This window comes from Papio anubis, chromosome 14, assembly GCF_008728515.1.
Source record: "Papio anubis isolate 15944 chromosome 14, Panubis1.0, whole genome shotgun sequence".
Lineage (NCBI taxonomy): Eukaryota > Metazoa > Chordata > Mammalia > Primates > Cercopithecidae > Papio > Papio anubis.
In genome coordinates, this window is record NC_044989.1 from 3814525 (window position 1) to 3835139 (window position 20615).

Below are 20615 nucleotides of genomic sequence, written 5' to 3' on the forward strand. Positions count from 1 at the left end.
CTGCTTCAAGGCTCTTGGACGTGCCTCCAGGTTAATGGACACATTCTGGATAAGGAAAGAAGTTGTTTTTCCTTTTTCTGTGTGTGGTGAATTTTTTTTGGTGAGTCTTGGATCTGTGACTTGACCTCATCAACATCAGGCTGCCACATCTGGAGCTGGGAGCTGTTGCTGGGATCACAGGCTGGTTGGACTGTCTTAGTCGTGTTTCATTTGGGGAGGAAGATGGGGCCACTCCATCTTCCTGGTGCCTTTCTCCCATGTGGGAATTAGATTGAGAGAGATTTTATAACAGAAGTTGCTGTTTGGCGCTGGTCCAGTTTGCAACTTGATAATCAGATGGAGATGAATGTAGTGAACGTGAAGATGCAGGGAAGTGGGAGTGTGCATCTGTGTGGATCAGCAGTAACCCCGGTGGGGTGGGGCGTTCATTTGATTCTCTATGTAAGCATTGCCGGCTTAGAGCTGGAAGGGAGCGTTCAGATCATCTGGTCAGATTTTACAGAACAGGAAAGTGAGATGCAGAGCCCGACAGCAACTGGACCATCATAGCCTCAAAGCTGGGCTGCAGCCTCCAACCACTTTCCTTCCCAGCCCAGCACGTTTCCCTCTGCAGATCATCTTGGGTTTCACATAAAATGTTTGCTCTTATTGGAAGGCATATCTTTAAAATCCCTGTGAGTGGGTATATTTTACGCTCCTTTTCATATTTCCACTTGATGATTTTGTGCATAAGATCTAAAAATAAAATGCATATCCATCATTATAGATATAAATATAACGTTAAAAAAATGATCACTCTTCCCCATCCCTTTTGTGAGCATGAAGTTAGGATCTATATGAAACTCAGGAAAGTTTACTCTTCTTGTTACTATAGCAAAAAAAAAGAAAAAAAAACCTCTTGTAGTTTGAAAAAGTATAAAATATTTATCTCATTTTCCTTCTTTCTGAACCCCTTCTTTCTTTATTCACATTCATATAAAAATGTAAAATTCCAATCTGAGATTGTATGCTTGTATTAGTCTTCCCAAATAGCTAATTGAGTTGAAAACACAGATTTATTTAAATATGTATATATCAGTATTGTTGCTTTTTAAGAATTAAAAATATATCTTAAACCTAAAAATATAAGGTGTTGATTCATTATACAGTGTGAACCACTGCAAACAAGCACTTGATAGAAAAATGGCTCTTCCTATATTGAAAAATCTGATTTGGTTGTAAGTATTTTGTCATTTGAAATTGTAGTAGTTTCTTATCCATCGACATGTAGGTTGTAGAAGCTAGAGCTGTTCTAGGGACTAAAGATATATATATCTGAAAGCCCATATATATTTCATATGTATATGAAATTTCATATATATATTATTTCACATATATGTTATTTCATATGTATATTATTTCATATATATAATAAAACAGCCTTATCCACTAGGGACCTATGTTCTAAGCAGATGACAACTGAATTTACAGAAAACATTTGTCTTCCCCATGAAACTACAGAGATATGAGCAATATTATTACAGAATATTCAGAAATACTATTGCAGGACATTAATTTCCTAATTCTGTTTTATAGAGTTGGGCCAGAAATATTAACCTTCTGGGTTTATTATGAAAATGCAGAAGCATTCTTTTACTCAATTCTTAATCTTTGGGACAATAATTCATGATAATTTCAAAAATTTGAGTGTTGATCATTTAAAAATGTCCTACTGTGCACATTCAAGAGCTGTGCACATTCATTAAAAATTGTGAACATTTCTGCGGTCCAGACTTTCTGGGGAGATGGTCACAGGTAGGTTACCCCACGCCGGTGCTCACCCCTGCTGAGAGGTCATTTGTTCAGCTCTTTGCCAAGGTGTCCTGGAATGGAAAGGACTAATGAATATGTTCTAACTCAGAAACATATACTATTCAGGAAATCAGTAGTAAACTTGGAGAATTAAATAGACCCATTCATAATTAAAGAGCTGAGTTACTGTACTAATGAATTTCCTTCCTGGAAAGAGGAATCTGATGGTCTCATCCATCTGTTCTTTCTTCCCTCACTTTGTTACTTTTCTTTTTCTTTCTTTCTTTCTTTTTTAATAGTGTGTTACTGTTTTCTTAAATCGAGGTTACTCCAGCTCATTCTCCTTCATACTTTTTGATTGTTCTCACATTAAAAAAAAAAAAAAAAATCACCCATTGACTAGAGAAGAATTTTTACTGCACTTCCCTGAACTCCTTGTCAATTAGATTAGAAAACAGTAAGAGGAGTAAAAAGAGATTCTCATCTTGCTTTCCATACATTACAGATAATCACCCAGCACCCATTACACGGCTGCATTCAGCTACAAATGACACTGGGCATTCACTCAGCACTAAGGTCTGAATTTCTCAGCGCTGGCTGATTGGCTGATTGGCTGATTGGCTGATTGGCTGAGGTCAGTCTACCCAGCACTTTGAAGGGCTGCAGCTTAGGGCTGTTGGGCAGGGGGCTTGGCGCTCACTACTTTGAAAGCAGGCAACTGAGTGCTTTTGATTAAATATGGAAAAGCCAGCAGGGAGCCTTGGCAGCATGACATTTGAAATGAGTCCTCCAAAATTTTTTCAACTCTCGAGTGCTTTAATGTCTTGAGCAGGTTGAAATTAATGCAAACCCTAAAAATGAAATGACGAGCATGCGTTAGGATTCCGTGGAACCCCGAGGAGGGCACCAAGAGGGCTGGGTGAAGCCTCTCTCAGTGGTGAACCCTGAGTTTCGCCTGAATCGGAGAAAGCATACCTGAGTTCGAGGGCAGGTTATGGCTCTTAGTCCGCTTAGATTTCTTCTGACCATGCCAGCCACAGGGCTCTCTTGCTCCCTCCAGCTGCTGCAGAGCAGGCAACCTTCCAGGGCTTCCGGTGTCGGCTCTCCCCGCTTCCTGCCACGTGTCCAGCATCACAGGAAATCCGGCCTCCTGCGCCCTCACCCGCTTGGACTTCCTTGTCTCTCAGGGCAGGGCCGGGACACGCATTTAGCACAAGTTATCTGTTTCGTTTTAAAATGTGAAATGACTTCCATCCTTCATGACTGTGCTCTTCAGACCCAGAGAACAGGACGGACGTTCCCGCCCAGCCTTATGACTCCGTGAGCCTCTGTTTTCTTAACTGTAAAATGGAGCCAATATTGTCGCCCCTCCCTACCTCAGAGGTTGCTTGAGGAAGGAGAGAACCTCTGCGAAGAACTGAGTTCAGATGTTATGCAGACATAAGATATTATTGTCGAAATAATAATAATCTTTTAGTTTTTGGACTTCTAAGCTTCAGACTCCTCACACAGTGTTTGCTGTGGAAGCTCAATGAACAATTAAATTTGCAGATTTCCTTGATTAGTATTTTTTGTTCCAGAAGACAAACACTATAATTTCAAGAATATTCTCTATATTTTTTAAGGGCTTAAAAAGAAAAACACAATGTAGAAATAGCCTGATTTTCTAAAATGCTCAGAGAATGATGTATTCTGATACACCTAATTTCTGGCTAACTGGCTAAACAAATATTCCTTTTCTTTAAACTTTATTATTGAATATGGAAAGGCCTTATTTGCTTTTCTTATTGCAGCATGATATGTAATATGAATCTTTAGTGCATTTCATCTTCGATGAAGGATTGCTTTTGAAAATATGAACCGTTTTCAGGGTGGCCATAGGTTTAACTCACAGGTGTTGGTTGGAAACTCAGTAACAACGGGTCTGAACTCTGATTTCTGTTACTTATCTTTCTTAAGATGGAGTTTTTAATAACTCACATCTCTTAATTTAGTTAGTAGTGAGTACATATTACAATGAAATGCCGCACATGTTAACCCTTTTGTGACTTCCTTCACCCCCCCAATCTGAATAAGCAAAATGTTCACTTGAGTTGATGGGAGTGCAAGCTCAGTGTGGTGGGGGAATGTGTCCCTCAGGGCTGCAAGTGCTGCAAACTCCGTCCAAAAATGAGTTCGGTTAGATCATTGATTCACTAAATTAGAGAAAGGAGGAATTTTGTTTCGTTTTGCTTTGAATCAGCTACTGGTTCCAGTAAGGCAATTAAAGAGTCCAGTTTTGGAATAGTTGTAGGTATTATAATTTTAAGCTAGGCACTCTTAGATTTGAAGAATCTGAATTATAAATGAAATAATAGAATTTAGTGCAAGATGAAATTTGTAGAGTCTAGGAATTACAGCCCTGTGCGATTTAATGTCTTTTCACAGGCATAACTGATATCTCTATATTTGAACTATAGGCTTTCTAATCTAGATGGTGACTGGAAGCCATTTCTCAGCTCGTCCTTGTGGCCTGCAATAGAAACAGGGAATTTCTCAGAGGCACAGCTGGCCCAAGTGGCAAAGTCTTAAAGGGGATCCTGGTGCCACCCCCGGACTGCAGAGTAAGCTGGAGTGCAGAGGGGAGGGGAGAAAGCACCGTATATTTACTGATGATAGGGCTCAAGCTGGTGTGGGGCTTGGCTCAGGGACGTTGCTCCAAAACTCCAAGAAAGAAAAAAGAAAAGGTTTCATTCAGTCCTCACAACAAGCTTGCAAGTAAAGTGATCTCGTTTGATATCGAGGACACTCATCCTCAATGAAGTTGACAACTCACCCGAGGGTTCAAAGGTCACGGTGGAAACCAATTATTTCAGCCCCTTCTTCCCTGGTTTCCTTTCCTTCCCCAAATCCAGCTACAAAGAAATGATGAAAACGACAATTTACTCATCATAAAAGTAGAAGATAACATGGCTTAACCAAGTTACGGAGATTAGTCGAAGAAAGCCAGGAAGAGCAGCTGTCCTTGTATTAATACTATGATCAACGTCTGCAGTGCTCACGTGGCCTGAAATCAACGTGCACAAACCCTTTCCCATGGGAGCCCTGAGAGAAGCCTCTGGAGACTCGTACTTGGCTGCCACATGGCACGCTGATTTGATTGTGACCCCGGGAAAAGCCCTTCATCTCCTTTGGAATTTGCTGACCCTTGTTTGTGGGTCTCACCTTGAGCCTTTGAAAGGGGATCTAAGGCCCCAGATAGCTTTTCTTTTGTGAGGGTCGGTTTCGGTGGGGAAACATCCGTAATTTGAAGAGTGGTGTAAAATGAATAGAATAACATCTAGCATCTTCTAGTTATTCAGTAAATATCTGTTGAATAACAAAATGCATACTACTTGACCATTTAAAAAAAAAAATGTGGATAGTTGAATTGGGAGAATGCACAGCTGGTTATCTAAGTGACCACTGGGTGTCACTGTTTACCCATTGACCGACCATCATTTTTTTTTTTTTTTTTTTTTTTCTCTCACCTGGTCAGGACAAAAGCCTCTGGAAGCTGGTCCAGATGCAGAGATTTCAAGTTTGTTTCTTATAAGTAACCTGTTATCTCAGGAGGAAAAAGGGTGATTCCTGTGTTATTCACTTCAGGATATTTTCTGCATTCTGTAATTCAGATGGAGAGCTGTGTTTTCTGTTTCTTCATCTCCCTTTTGTCCTCCTAAAGAAGTTTTCTTTTGCTAACAAAAACAAGAGTTTTTATTTTGCAATTTATCTTGAAAATAGGAACGCTGGTGTGAACATTAGTTGGTACAAGACGGCAGGGTTTCATATGTAACTTTAATAGGAAACTATTGCAGGTGCTGAAAGTAAATTCTCACCTTGTCAGGCTCAGTGGATCGTGATTGTTGTTGCAGTGAGCTTCCTGGAAATAGAGGCCGTTCTCACTCTCTGGTGAAAGCATAGATTGGGCTTCAAAGGCCACCTCCACTGTTCTGATCTTTGGCCTCTAAGGTGATGCTCAACATCTTTGATCCTCAGAGTTCTTTGCCCCCCAGCAGGGCTTGTGACCCCACTCCCGGGGCTGCTGGGAAGTACCAAGTTCAAATTCAAAATTTCTTGTTTTCCTCTTTAGGGGTGTTCTGCTAACATCAGAGCTGATGGGTCTTGAAGGAATGTTGTGTTTCCTCTGCTCTTCCCTTTGTGATGTAATTTACCCATTCTTTATAACACAGTCTAATATGGGTTGGGCCAAATAGCTGGAATTCCTAAGTCAGAAGTTTTCTCTGAAAGGCACGTAATTGACTCACTTGTCCATGTCTGTGGATTTCACTGCTGCACCAAGAGGACCTAGAAAACAGCCATCTTAAGACCTGAAGAGGCCTCAGAATTTATCCAGTTTAGTTTTTTTTTTGGATGCATTTTACTCTTTCTTCAACATTCCATAGAGGGCTATAAAACCTTACAAGTGGGAGGTCTTAACATTTCCCCATAAGACCAATGATGTGAGTACAACCTGCAGAAAACAAAAAGAATCCAATTAGACAGTCCCTGGCCACTCCTTTCTCAGCCCTCCTTTCCTGCCCACACCTCCCCTGCAGGAGCTCTGCTAATTCCTCACTGTATCTTGGTATCCTCTCCTTTAAAGGGAGAAGAAAAAGAGATGTTTCCTGAATCGAATGCATTCCAGGCTGATGAAGAGTGATGGCTACCATTACTTGACTTCTTTCTCTGCGCAGGACTTGTGTTCAGTTTTTTATTTTCACAATGTCATTTAATTCTCACTACAGTCCCATGAGATGCTCCAAGTTTTCCCTAATTTACAGATGAGAAAACTGGAGCACCAATGGAGGTTAAATGGCCTGCACAAAATCACCCCACTAACACCTGGCGATTTCTGATTCCCTTGCTTTTTAAAAATTGATACACGATATTTTATGTACTTATGGGGTATATGTGATATTTTGTTACATGCATAGAATTCGCAGTGATCAAGTCAAGGTATTTGGGGTGTCCATCACGTCAAGTACTGACCATTTCTATGTCTTGGGAACATTTCAAGTCCTTTTTCCCAGTTACTTTGAAATATACATTGTTGTTAACTATAGTCACCCACTCTGAATTGAACATTGGAACTTACACCTTTTGTCTAACTGTATGTTTACACCCATTGACTCATCTCTGTTCTCACTCCCACCCATACACCCTTCCCACCCACACATCCTCCCACCCACACACCCTTCCCACCCACGCATCTTCCCACCCACACACCCTTCCCACCCACACATCCTCCCACCCACACACCCTTGTGAGCCTCTGGTATCCATCATTCTATTCTCGACCTCCATGAGATCAATTTTTTTTTTTTTTAATAGTTCCCACATTTGAGTGAGAACTCGGGATATTTGTCTTTCTGTGCCTGGCTTATTTCACTTAACACAATGACCTCCAGAGACTCCTTTGCTTTTAACCACTCACCTACTTAGGGGGATGTTGGGTTCAGTGTTGTGGTCTGTAATAGAGAGGGTTTTTCAGTCAGTCACTGCTTTTAGCTCATGGTGGAGGCGTTTGGAGCCACATGGAACTAGACCTGACTATCAGCTGCAAGAACAGGAGGATTTCACTCAATTTCTCTTTTGCTCCTGAAAACATTTCTCTAGATGCCTCATTTATCCGCATGTGGCTATTGCACATTGTATGTGATACGGTTTGGCTGTGTCCCCACCCAAATCTCATCTTGAATTGTAATAATCCCCACATGTCAAGGAGGGTGGTCAGGTGGAGGTAATTGAATCATGGGGGCAGTTTCCTCCATACTGTTCTTGTGTTTGTGAATAAATCTCATGAGACCTGATGGTTTTATAAATGGGAGTCCCCTGCACACGGTGTCTCTTGCCTGTGGCCATGTAACATGTGACTTTGTTCCTCCTTTGCCTTCCGCCATGATTGTGAGGGTTTCCCAGCCATGTGAAACTGTGAGTCTATTAAGCCTCCTTCCTTTATAAATTATCCAGTCTCAGGTATGTCTTTATTAGCAGCGTGAGAACAGACAAATGCAGTATGCCTGTGTCAAAGTCTCTCATATACCCCATAAATAAATGCACTTACTGTGTACCCACAAATACTAAAAATGAGATTTTTAAAAAAGATTTCTTCAGCAGCTGTGGTTGGCTGGGCACTGTGCTAGCTGAAGGCATCTTTACCTTCCCCCTTGCTTAGCTTCATGGAGACCATGAGTCCCCCAGTCCTCACCCCTCCCTTGCAAGTTGGAATTAGACTTATTAGAACTACCTGATGGAGCTCAGTTAAACTTACAAAAAATGAAAGACAAAACTAAAATAGCCTGCTCAGTTTATAGCTCTCAGCCAAAATCTCCGATGAGTGGTGGGCGAGGTACATTTCTGTTAGGGAGGTTGAGAGTTTTCTATGTGAATCAGTGTGTATATGTACAGAAGGCAGCCCCATGCATGTGTTTTGAAGACTTAGTGTGTGTCAAGGAAGTGTGTGATGCCTGGGTTTAGAGGGTGGGAGGGGTCTGCTACCATTTGCAGCAGAAGCTACCCTGGGGAAGGCTTACCCTCTGCATATTGATTGCCTGAGGGTTTCCATGAATATTGATTTAGGAAAGGCCAGTGGTGTTTACGCTGCTGAATATGCATCATCATGGCCATTGGAAACATGTCAGGCTATATTGAGGCAGGGCAGCTCTGGGATTTCATGGGCTTGGGGATAGCAGGGTTGAACTGGTTCAGTATCAACTTGAACTTTCTGCTTGAGTCTTAATTGCTTTTTGGAGGCAATCAGACATCCAGTTAACCTCCTCTTTCCAGGAATTTTGTTTTCTTGACTCTGCTGCCTTACAAAATGGTCAGGAGGAAGATATTTTCAGAAGGCTTAGGAGCTTGACACACAGGCCGGATGCATTGTAATTGCATCCGGGGGACAGAACACATTTCTGAATTTATCCCTAAAGCCTTATCTACATTTTAAAAATATTGTGGTTAAGTCTAGGGTGGAGGGAAGGGGCATAAAATCACATACGAACACTCTTGGTAGGATAATGTGCGCGCAGGCACATTTGACTCTTCCCTCTCCTGGAATGAGCAGCTGGAAGGTGAGTCTTTAAGACTCACGTCCTCGCTTTTCTACAGGATGGTGCAAAGCTGCATGACAATGTTCTAGCCCTGGGATAGAGAGAGCTGGAGTGTGGTTCTGCTGTGAAATATCAGAGCATGGATATGACCCAACTAGAAACATACGCCTCTTGGCTTCAGTTTCTTCACTCCCCAAATGGGCAGATCCTATTCTAACTACTACCTACAGTTAGTAGGAGGATAAAATGTTATAATCAATGTGAAGTGCACAGAATATGTGAAAGTATTTTGGAGTCACTAATGATACAATGGCACGTTTTGGAGAGAAAACCTTAGGACTTAACCTTGGATGGGTCATTTATGACTTCTTCTAATGCTAGGATACTGGCTGAGTTACTTATTCCTGTGCCTGGGTAACATTAGTCTCACCTATAAAATAAGAATAATGACCCTATCCCATAGATACTGTATGCAGAATACTCCACAAAACATCACTTGAAACACGACATGCATTCAAATAATGAGAGTTTCCATCTCTGCTTCTTCCTCCCCCTTAAAAAATTAATTTATTTTCCCTTTTATTGACTAGTCTTTTGCAGAGGTGATTAGAGTGCCTGGCAATGCATGGGAATGTGGGTCCTATTTATAGATTATTAATTCACTGGTCTTTTGGAAAATCACTAATGCTATTTTCCAAATCATTTGTCTTTTTTCAATGCTAAAATTGTGATCTTATCTTCCCAACATAATTTGTTACCTGTTTATGAATTTTAACATGACGAAAGGAAGTGTGGAATTTATGGCAGCGTTTGGGTAGGTAGCATGGCTTTTCTTGCTCAGTAGCTCTAATATAGTTTGATATTTGTTCTATTTTGGTTTGTGTATTATTTATTGCCTTTATACTTTCAAAAGGAACTAGAGGCTATTTGCAAAAACACCAGTAGAGAATATAGTAAAATAACAACCACCAAAAAGAAATGAGAGTCTGGGCCCGGTGGCTCATGCCTGTAATCCAGTACTTTGGGAGGCTAAGGTGGGTGGATCACCTGAGGTCAAGAGTTCAAGACAAGCCTGGCCAACATGGTGAAACCCCATTTCTACTAAAAACACAAAAATTAGCCGGGCGTGGTGGTAGGTGCCTGTAATTCCAGCTACTCAAGTTACTCAAGAGACTGAGGCATGAGAATTGCTTGAACCCAGGAGGCGGAGGTTGCAGTGAGCCCAGATATAGGGCCACTGCACCCCAGCCTGGGTGACAGAACAAGACTCCATCTCGAAAGAAAGAAGGAAAGAAAGGAGGGAAGGGGAAGGGGAAGGGGAAGGGAGTTAGCAATACCCAACCAAGAACTGGAGATCAAGGGGTACTGACCACTGTTGTACATTGTTTTGCTCTAAGCTTTCTAGCACATTAGGCAAAACTGGGTAAAAATAGATTTTTGTATTTTTCGTTGTCAGGTAAAAAACAGCTAAGTATACTTTTCATGAAAGCCACCTTTTCCTCAACATAAATTATGACATAATTATTTGCAGAGACTGATGAAAATAACAGGTCACAGCAGCTGTTTTGAAGATTCTGAATCCTGTGTTGTTCGGCGTCACATTAGCAGAGATCCTTCACATTGAGGGGTTTTGGGAGGGCTCATGAGAGGGGCTGTGCCAGCTGGTCCAGGAGTACCTTCTCTCCATTGAGAATGGGGTTCGGACACCTTCCTGGGTGGGAAGGTGGTTAGTGCACCTGTGACAGGCAGCCTGGTTTAGTTTGTGGATTGTTCTGTCCCAGGCATCTCCTGATCCCAGGCTTGCTTGCATGTTGGCCTGAGGCATTTCATCTGGTAGAAGAGGAGGGAATTTGGACTTTGTTACTTAACTTCTAAAATGGAAACCTACAGACATCACGTGCTATTTAATTTCATTACATTTGATCTAATTCAGTTCAACTCCATATTGTTCAATTTCAACCAGTTCAGCTGAGGGCTGCAAGCACCTCCTGTGCCCTGGGCAATACAGGGGATATGGTTGGCTCAGGCTCGGTGCTGCCCTCAGGGGTGTGGCTTGCTGGCTTGGGAGGCAGATGTGTGCCCCACTGCCTGCCATGGAGGGAGGGTATAAACAATGGCTCCACAGAGAGCCAGGGGAGGTGCTGTGGGGGCAGCCAAGAGGAAGCAACAACTCTGTGGAAATGTTCTTTTATTTATAGCGATAAAGGTACTTGTCTGTATAATGATCTCTTTTCTGTTATATATGATTCTGGAGTTGCCAATTATGCTGTAGTTTAGAAAATATTTTTCCTGAGGGTTAATGTTTACATTTACAAATGTATACAGCTTAACTAACAGTTTAAATGGAAATTTTAATATATTCTATGAATTGTTGCTTCATTTGCATATTTTATCAATTCGCCATCATTCTGGGTTGTATATAGTGCAGTAATTAGAAATTGAATTAAAAAGGACTGTGCATTTTTAATTTTCACTTCAGAATGTAAAATGCTAGTTGTTTAACGTCTGCCTTATCAATGTCATGTTGTATAGATATGTGAGTAGAGGCCAGGACATTCCTGGAGACCTGAACCCCAGAGAGATGATAAGCATGGATAGGACGGCGAGTCAACTTACACTGAAGGGAATGTGGCAGGTGCGAAGGTGATAGGCAGCTGTGACTTGCTGCTCACCGCTGTGTTTCCTTGGTGTTCTCATTAGCATCACTGTTCCCCATGTCTTGGCCCAGACCCAGAATTGCAGGCTTAACAAGCCAAATAGCTATGCAGTGAGAAAGCTTTGCTAAAAGCATGAATGCTGCATATAGGTAGTCAGTTCCATTTGCCCTGAATGTGCACTAAGGACCCAGTCTGTTCTGTCTACAGCAGATGATCCACTCAGACAAATGCCTAAGGGACTGCATGTAAGAGCTAATCACATAGTGGCCCTCCCTTCCCACTTCCTTTGTGTCATTATAGTCCTTATGGCAGACAGGACTGGCTGCAGGTGGCATTCACACACACTGACAGTCCCTTATGATGAAGTCAGTTGGCTTTGCAGTGTGACATTGAGAGGGTGCTGGCATGTCCTGACCACAGAGCTCCACTGTGGACTATCTCAGGATGTCTCTTCCAATCTCCTGTAGCTTTTCAACTGTCTTCCTGAAAGAACTCAGGTATTGCCTGACAAGGGGGTGCTCGTGAGCAGCAGCTGCCCTCACCAGCTGCATCTCCTGAGCCTGGAAGTGTGCCTGGCACTTGCAAGGTGCTCAGTGTGTCAGTCAGGAGAGCCTGTGTATGCTGCAGTAACAAGCAAGCCCCAGCTCTCAGGGGTGTATCTCTTATTCATTTGTGTGTCTCTTTATGGTGGGCAGGAGCTCTGGGACATCCTGTCACCAGACAAGAGGAAGAGGAAATGGTTTATGTGCATTGATTCTGAAAGGTATCTGTCTAGAAGAAACACAGGTTACTTCTGCTTGTATTTCATTGGTCAAAGCAAGCCATGTGGCCACGTCTAACTTCAGAGAGGTAGGAAGTACGAGTCTACATTTCCCGAGGGGGTGAATTGGATGCATTAGTGAGCAGCATTTATCTCTCACACACTCCATGTGTTTATCAAGCTGCACTAGAGGTGTGAAATAATGTTTGCCAATAATGACGCTGGTACCTCACTGTTCTTCCTCTAAGGGAAGATATTGATATTTAATTAGGTGAAGGTCTCTGGATGTAAAAGTAGAAGTTTCTAAAAATCTAGAAGCCTTAAAAACCTCAGAGATTGTCCAGCCCCATTTAATATTAGCAACGAGACCAAGTGATTTGCCAAGTGCCTTTCATTCTGTTGATGCTAAACCTGGGGCTTGTGTCTTGGCCTGCCAACTCACCCACTAGAGTGCTTGCCACTTTCCTCTTGTACCTGTAAGAAGACGATCTAGGTCTTACTGCAAAGACCATTTCCAAAGACTCTGGTTCCTGAGGCTCCCTGGAGTAGCCAAGCACTCATTACTATCCACTGCAGCATGGCAGTGCTTGGGGTCTGCCTATTCAGCCTCTAGATGATGAGGATTACAGATAATAATGTGCCCAAAGTGCTTTGGATAGTGCCTGCAACAGTCAGTGTGTAATAACTGTTTTTTTTTTTTTTTTGAGTTGGGGGCAGGGTCTCACTTTGTTACCGAGGCTGGAGTGAAGTGGTGTGATCATGGTTCACTGTAGCATCAAACTCCCCAGCTCAAGTAATCTTCTGCTTCAGCCTCCTGAGAAGCTGGGACTGCAGGCACGCACCACTATGCCTGGCTAATTTTTGTATATTTTGTAGAGATGGTGTCTCATTATGTTGCTTAGGCTGGTCTCAAACTCCTGGCCTCAAGCAGTCCTCCTGACTCAGGCCCACAAAGTGCTGGGATTACAAGTGTGAGCCACTGTGCCTGGCCTATAACTACTGATTTATTATTATTCCGTGTGATTGAATTCTATAGTGATGTCCCTTCTGGCCTGGCACAGGATGGCAGAGGGCTTACAGTTTTCTCCAGGCAGTGCTCCCAGCTCAGGGTTCAGTCACCAGACACGTCATTTGTTATCTCTTGCCGTGTTTGGATTTTGGCCTCCCATGTTCTCCAACAAGGGCACCCTTGAGAAGAGGGGAGAGGAAAAGAAGGAAGGGGAGGGGTGGGGAGAAGAGAAGGTGCAGTGAGCATGAGAAACAAGCACTGAGAGGCAGGATGGGTGATACGGTTTGGCTGTGTCTCCACCCAAATGTCACTTAGAATTGTAATCCCCACCTGTCAAGGGTGGGACCAGGTGGAGGTGATTGGATCATGGGGCCAGTTTCCCCCATGCTTTTCTCATCATAGTGATGAGTCTCAGGAGATCTGATGGTTCTATACGCTTCTGGCATTTCCTCACTTGCACTTCTCCTTCCTGCCGCCCTGGGAAGAAGATACTTTTCTTCCCCTTCGCCTTCTGCCATGATGGTAAGTTTCCTGAGGCCTCCCCAGCCATGTAGAAATGTGAGTCAATTAAACCTCTTTCCTTCATGAATTACCCTGTCTCGGGTATGTCTTTATAGCAGCGTGAAATGAACTAATACAATAAGCATCTGGAGGGGATATCGGTGGAGGAGACAGGAGGAGCTGAAGGAAGATACCACAGGTCTTGGGGCCAAAGACAAGGAGTGGCTCAGGAGCTCCAGGTCTGAGGGCAAGGCAGGGAGCAAGAAGGAGACAATACAGAGGTGCTGAGGCATTAGGGGTGTGGATTGAGGAGTGGCAGGCATCTCCTCTCAGAACGTGCTCAGGCTGGGGGGTTTCAGTAAATGTCCAAGCCCCCCTGACCCGGTCTTTCCCTTCCAGGTAGGTGCTGTCCTGCCTCCTGCCATCTGGACTGGCCTTGTCCAGAGCGTTGCCTCTCCCTCTGGCTCTGATCTCCCTGCAAGGGGGCTCCCACTAAAGAGAAATGACACAATTTACAGAGGGAATGCTGGCCTCTAGACAGCCATGGAGGGCTATGCAGGGAGTAACGAGATGCTCTGATAATAAGAACAGCCAAGGTTTACGGAGCGCCAGGTCCAGGAGTCAGCTCAGTGTGTTTTTGCTTCTTTATGTCTTAATTATTTGGGTTTGTAATCATCATCATCATGATAATGGAGATGTCAATAACAGCGATAACAGCTATCAACGAGTGAGCTCTTATTACTGTGTGTTTTATGTCTATTATTTGTTTCCATAGCAATGGTTTCAGGTAAGGGGATTTTCAAAAGGGGACGGTGAGGCTCAGGAATGTAAACCAGTTGTCCGAGCTCCCATGTCTGGTAAATAGCAACACAGACCATGGCTCAAAATATATCTTTCTGACTTCAAAGCCCATGCCAGGGCTTTAAAGATAACTCAGGATTATGCTCTTTGCAAACAAAGGAAATTGGAACTCAGGGAGGTCCAATTTTAGTTTCTAGAACATCTACACCTCTTTGGAATGAAGGTGCACTTGGATTAGGGTCCTCTGAGCCCTGGTTAACACTTTTCCTCCCCATGTGCCCTGCTGCCCCCAACAGATGCAGGACAGTCCTTTCTATGGGGTAGGGGCCCAGGTGAGAACAGTGCTGCTTCCTGGTCCTTCCTGTCTGTAGCCAAGCTAAGTTTCATTAATGCGAGGACACCCAGATAGTGGGCAATTCTCAAAAGAGCAGCTTTTGGAGTCCCTGCGGAAGGGGAGGGAAGATGCATGTCCTCTTATTTATGGCCGTGCAACGGGCTTGGCCTTGGTAATAGAAACTGTGGTCTGGCGTGTTTCTTGCTGCCTTTGCTTGTTTAGAAACTGCCACTTGCAGGCACTGCCCACCCTCACATGGCATGGGTCGATGGTCAGCCCTGTGGTTGGCGAGTGTCTACCTTGTGCCTGGCTGATGCCCACACCCTGAGAGATAGGACTATTATTCTCTCTTGTAGAAAAAGATGAATTTAGGATATTTAAGTAACTTCTCCAAGGCTTCACTGCTAATTCAGTTGCTCAGTCAAGATTTGAATCAGGTGTATGTGACTCCAGACTGGAAATATTTGGTTCATGAGGACTGCTACTTGACTGCGCAGGTGTACTTCCAGAAGAAAGGGAAAGACAAAGGTATTTAAGCATTGTTTTTTAAAAAGGTAGTATTTCTATTTTCCTCCTTCTCCCTGCCTTCAATATATTCCTACAAAAGGTTGATGGAAGGAAAATTGACATAAATCATAAAATCTCAAATGAGATTTGGGTACTTTGTGGTTTTGACTTATCTATACTGATCTTTCCATGAATGCAGATCATCAAAGTTTGGCTTTTTCTTTCTATTTATTGACTTGTCTATCCAAGTGCTCATCTATCTGTGTCCTCTAATGTGGAAAGGGGCCACAGTGCCTAAGACTGGGCTTGAAACTTCTGGCAATGTAATACACATATTGGTTTTGGATTCTTCTTAAACGGATCATCTGGTACCATTGAGGACTTTACCTTTCTCTGACATTCTCAATTGCTCCGAGTTAAAAAATAAAAAGTTGTATGAAGGAATGTTCAGTGTCCAAGAAAGACATTGGATGAAGTGGGAGTGAAGGGTGAAGAGCAGGGTTTTAAAGAGAAAAACTCACACAATTTAGGACAGGCGAAAATGGTGAAAGAAGCCTGGTATTCCCACACCCACCCCGCTCCCTATTACAGAACACCAGGCTAGAGTCATCTTGTAGTGTCAGTTTCAGACTTTTATCATGTTTTCAAGTGGGGCCAACTTGACATTTTGTCCGCACAGCTCTGGCCAAAGCACTCCTGAGCCGAGGCTCGGCACTGCCAGGCAGCCCTCACTGTCAGACCAGCGGAGGCCACACGGGCTGTGGACGCAGCCCCGGTATAGATGCAGCGGGGCCACATGCCTCTTCCTCTGGTTTAAATGTTTATCCAAAAAAGAAAAACGTAGCCTGAGATTTCACTCTGTGTGGCTGCCAGACACTTGTTTCTTTTCCAACTGGCTTCCCCATTGAGGGACTTTTCCCTGAAGGTCCTGGCGGTTTGGGCTTAGATTACAGGGAGCAGGGCTGTATTTTTAAGCAGGCTGTGAGGGGAAGGGGGAAGACAGGGGAGGACACTGGGATGGATTATTATTGTGCAGTCATTATTGCTGTGTGGATGTGTGTTCAATATTATTATTTACGTGTGTGTGTATGGTGGTGTGTAGATGATGCATGTATGTGTTGTGTGAATGTGTGTTTTGTGTGTGTATGTTATATGTGTGAATATGTGAGTTGTGTGTAGTGTGTGAATGTGTGTGTGCATGTGTGGTGTGTGTGTAAATTGTGTGCATGTGTGTGCATGTGTGACTGTGTGTATGCATGTGTTGTGTGTATATGTGGTATGTGAATGTGTTGTGTATGTGTTGTGTGTGGTGTATATGTGTTGTATGAATGTGTGACAATGACTGTGTGGTATGTGTGTGAATGTGTGTGTTGTGTATGTGGTGTGCGAATGTGTATGTGAATGTGAGTGCATGTGTGCATGTGTGTACTGTGTGTGTGGTTGTAAAAATGTATTGTATGTGTTATTGGTGGTATTATTATTGTATGTGGAGTGTTATTGTGCATGGTATTGGCCTTGGCTTTTAATTATTGCATTGTGTGTGTGTGGCATGTGTGTGGCTGTGTTGTGTGTGGTGTACGTGTGTGTTGTGTGTGTGACTGTGTGTTGTGTGTGGTGTGTGCATGTGTGTGGTACATGTGAGTGTGTATTATATATGTGTGTGTTGTGTGTGTGACTGTGTCTGCCACACAGAGTGAAATCTCAGGCTACATTTTTCTTTTCTGGATAAACATTTAAACCAGGGGAAGAGGCATGTGGCCCTGCTGCATCTATACCAGGGCTGTTTCCACAGCCCACGTGGCCTCTGCTGGTCTGACAGTGAGGGCTGCCGGGCAGTGCTGAGCCTCGGCTCAGGAATGCTTTGGCCAGAGCTGTGTGGACAAAATGTCAATAAGTTGGCATTGTGTATATGTGTGTTGTGTGCGTGTTGTGTGGGATGTGCATGTGTGTTGTGTGTGTGGGGTGTATGTGTGTGTTGTGTATGTGACTGTGTGTGTGTTGTGTGTGGTGTGTGCATGTGTGTGCCTGTGTGCTTAGAACCTTAATCCTCAAGTCCAAATGCCGATGGCACCTCTGGGGGGTGATTAGGGTTAGATGAGGTCATCAGGGCGGGTCCCAGTGGGGCTGGCAGCTTTGTGGGAAGAGGAAGAGAGACCTCAGGGCAACACCCCACCCTTTGCCATGTAATGCCCTCGGCTAAGTCATGGTGCAGAGGGGAGGCCCTCATCTGATGCACCCCAACCATGGAATTGCAGCCTCCGGAAATGTCAGATACAATTTTTTTCTTTATAAATTGTCCAATCTCAGGTATTCAGTTATTGCAACAGAAAGCTGACTCTGATGAGGGCTCTGCAGCAATGCAGAGCTGGTCCCAGAGGCAAGATGGACAGAGCTTGTGCAGCTCTGGGCGTCCCTGTGGGCACCTCTGGGCCAAGCCCAGCTGCACTTTCACCCTCCTGATTTCCCACAGCAGGCAGGAGGGTGGTGGAGCCCACAGTCCGGGGCAGGAGGGTCTCTCAGATTCCTGGGAGGAGCTCGGAGCCCAAACGAGGACAGACAGAAGCTGCTTATCTCCAGCTTGGGTAAGAGCAAAGAGCTGGCCACTGTCGCTTGCATTTTTGCGGAGACCCAGGCAGGCTGGGCGTGGGAGCTTCCCAGTGGAAGGGAAGGCACTGGCTGAGCCCCAGGGGAGGCTGCTGGCCTGGAAGCTGGGGCCGCAACTAGAACCGGGGCATCCTGTGTGAGTTTAAGGCGAGCACATTTGTCTTTCTCGGTTTGTCCTCAGTGGGACGTCAGGGCAGGAGTCGGGGCAGCTGTGAGTTATTAACCAAGTCTTAGGCATCTGGGACTGACTCTTACGGGTTGCTTGATTCCTAGATTGGGGCGAGAGATAGCGGCCTGGCTTCCCGCAGGTGTGACTTACCGAGGGCAGGCCAGCGTCCAGCCTGGCTGCTGCAGGTGACGTGTTGGATTTCTGGGCTGGCTGCTGCAGGTCGTGGGCCACAGTTCCATTTGTACAGATGGTCACACCATTGTCTCTTTGTATATCCAGCGTCTCAGACCCCATTCTGGCTCCAGCCCTTCCTGATGTGGGGCCTTGGACACGTCCCCTGACTGTCCTGTGCTTGTCTTCTCAGCGGTGAAGGGAGCAGTGACCATGCACACCACTGAGGACAGCCATGGGGATGAAACATGGCAGGCCGAGGCACAGTAGGTGTGCCAAAGTAATTCAGAAAAGCCCAGCTGTCCCTCTGCGGGCCTTCACTCCGTGCTACCTTGGCTGGAAGGTGGCCAACGTTTGTTTTGAGGCTAGGGCTGCTTCTCCAAACACATGGAATTAATCTTGAACCACACATTTGGCAGCTCCAAGCATCCTCTTCAAGATGGTCTGCTGACAGTCTCCTCTGCTGTCTGCTCACTGGACTCCGGGATGCTTTGTGAGGCAGTTGTGGGGTGCAGCAAATAATAAAGGTTTTGGAATCTGAAGACTGGAGTTAGAATCTTAGGTCAGTAATTTGCTGCCTTGGTAACCTCCATCAAATTCCACCCCGCTGAGGACGAGTCTCTTCATCTTTATGAAGGGGATGTGGTATTGGCACCCCTGGCTTGGGTGACATGTGAGGCAGCTACATGGTGCTGGGTGTGGTATCCGTCTCTCCCTCTATCATGATCTGTTCTCTCTCTCTCTCTCTCTCTTTTTTTTTTCTTATTTTTTTCCCCCTTTCTGTGAAAGTTACCCCATCCCATTTAGCTTTGTGAATGACCTGTGTTTCCCAGTATTCTTTACTTACAAAACTAGTTGGGATTGCTTTTCTTGAGAAGCTATTTTGTAAAGAAGTTTGTTAGATATCTGTCTACATGGACACAGATGTATTGATATATATTGTTTCTTCTTTTGGAAAGGAGTCAGAGCCTCCTGTCATCTTGCGGGTAGGTGGGCAGCCCGAGATCTAAACTTCCCGTGGGAAATCTCCACGTGGAAAAGCCCCACTCAGAATCCCAGGCGGCAAGGGCAGATTAGGACTTACCATGGCGTTCCAAGCTCCATGACCATAGGTGGGTTGCTCTTGGTCACCAGGGGGCAGAAGCATTGATGGTAAGAGCTGCTCTTCTTAAACCTATCGACTGAAATTATAATCAAGGATGCACTACTGGCTGTTTTGGATCTACTTTTGCAAAGTTGGAGTCCAAGACAGTCCCCCAAAGCCACCAGGATGACATATGGTCTCTGCAAACTTCCCACGATGAGGCACTTCATGAACCATCCCAGTGAAGAAGGCCCAAGTCACAGCACCCCAGCAGAACCCGGCAACCACCACACAGTTTCATTCACCACATAGAACCGGAAGTTGACTGCCGACGGCCATCTGAGAGGCTGCCGTAGTCTGTCCAATATTTTTCAATCAGGAGACACTCTGAGCTCCCTTCTGTGGCTGGGTAGGTGCTGAGCTCCAGAGGTTAAAAGACAAACATGTGTTAACGTTCTGGAGGTTGTAGCATGCTCACAGTTAAATGGATTTCATTTCAGAATATTACTGATCCCAGATTGCACATGGTACGTGTGTATTACATAGACGGATAGACAGATTAACATTTGTGGAAACAAAACATCGTCTGCATTATCAGGTTGTCGTAAATTCTTACAATTTTGCGTGGCCTCAGCATCTGTTTTGAATACAAGTTTAACTTTCGCAGACCAGAAGTAAGGCTCGGTCATTCTTGACACAGTTTCGAGTTGTACACCACACCAAAGTGGCTCAAGCTGGTGGCTCAAGATTCAGAATTCAGAGGCATTTCTCACCCAGCCAATGGCGCTTCTGCTTTCCTGCCCAGGCTTCTGTTTTAGACAAAGTCTCACTCTGTCACCCAGGCTGGAGTGCAGGGATGAGACCTTGGCTCACTGTAACCTCTGTTTCCCAGGCTCAAGTGATCCTTTCACCTCAGACTCCCCAGTAGCTGGGACTACAGATACGCACCACCACACCCAGGTTTTTTTAAAAATTGTATTTATTTTGTAGAGATGGGGCTTTGCCATGTTGCCCAGGCTGGTCTCAAACTTCTGGACTCAAGTGATCTGACCTCCTCGGGCTTCCAAAGTGCTGGGATTACAGGTGTGAGCCACTGCACTCAGCCCAGTCTTCCTTTAAATGGACCATTCAGACCTTTGCCAAAGAACTTAAAGTATG

General features: G+C 44.4%; 2 long non-coding RNA genes across 2 annotated transcripts; one reads left to right on the top strand and one right to left on the bottom strand.

Moving 5' to 3' along the window:
* The first annotated feature begins 200 nt into the window (after positions 1 to 200).
* LOC110741005 lies at positions 201 to 5175 on the top strand. Its single transcript, XR_002516486.2, has 2 exons — positions 201 to 3111; positions 4251 to 5175. It is a non-coding gene; the product is annotated as an uncharacterized LOC110741005 (long non-coding RNA).
* On the bottom strand, positions 3388 to 19334 carry LOC101008318. The gene is made up of 3 exons (XR_004178160.1): positions 18353 to 19334; positions 5301 to 6283; positions 3388 to 4685 (listed from the first exon to the last, which is right to left on the bottom strand). It is a non-coding gene; the product is annotated as an uncharacterized LOC101008318 (long non-coding RNA).
* Between the last annotated feature and the right edge of the window lie 1281 nt (positions 19335 to 20615).